Raw genomic sequence first — 915 nt, forward strand, 5'->3', positions numbered from 1 at the left:
TGCTGATATGGTTGCTGAATAGCATTCTGATTATTACTCCAGCTGAAATTTGGATGATTTCTGTTGTTAGGATGATAAGTAGCTGGCACATGCTACTGCAGTCGCTGATAATTGTTCACATACTGAACAGATTCATTAACAAGAGAACACTGATCCGTAGCATGAGAACCTGCACAAAGCTCACAGACCATAGCTACCTGATTGACTCCATAGGTGGCTAAAAAATCGACCTTCATAGACAGCGCTTGGAGCTGCGCTGTAATAGCTGTAGCTGCATCAACTTCCAGAATACCTGCTACCTTCCCAGGCATCATCCTTTGAGTTGGGTTTTGATGCTCATTTGCAGCCATAGTCTCAATAAGATTGTAAGCCTCAGTATAGCTTTTGGCCCACAAGGCGCCTCCAGCTGCTGCATCGAGCATGGGACGAGATTGGGCCCCCAAACCATTATAGAACCCAGTGATCACCATCCAATCAGGCATACCATGATGTGGACACTTTCTCAACATCTCCTTGTAGCGCTCCCAAGCTTCGCACATAGATTTTGTAGGTTGCTGCACAAACTGAGTAAGAGCACTCCTCATAGCCGCAGTTTTCGCCATTGGATAGAACTTCACCAGAAACTTCTGCGCAAGATCTTGCCAAGTAGTGATGGACCCAGCTAGTTCAGAATGTAACCAGTCCTTAGGTTTATCCCTCAGTGAGAATGGGAAAAGCCTCAGCTTGATAGCCTCATCAGTCACACCATTATATTTGAAAGTACTACAGATCTCGACAAAATTCCTGATGTGCATGTTGGGGTCATCAGTCGCACCACCTCCGAAAGAAAAGGAATTATGTACCATCTGAATGGTGCCCGGCTTGATTTCAAAGTTATTGGCCTCAATAGCTGGATGCATGATGCTTGACTGAATG

The 915-nt window shown here is 45.2% G+C and overlaps 1 non-coding gene across 1 annotated transcript; it reads left to right on the top strand.

Moving 5' to 3' along the window:
* The first annotated feature begins 480 nt into the window (after window positions 1-480).
* On the top strand, window positions 481-587 carry LOC141694451 (small nucleolar RNA R71). Its single transcript, XR_012563757.1, has one exon. It is a non-coding gene; the product is annotated as a small nucleolar RNA R71 (small nucleolar RNA).
* The last annotated feature ends 328 nt before the right edge of the window (window positions 588-915 follow it).

The sequence above is a fragment of the Apium graveolens genome, chromosome 10, assembly GCF_009905375.1.
Source record: "Apium graveolens cultivar Ventura chromosome 10, ASM990537v1, whole genome shotgun sequence".
NCBI lineage: Eukaryota > Viridiplantae > Streptophyta > Magnoliopsida > Apiales > Apiaceae > Apium > Apium graveolens.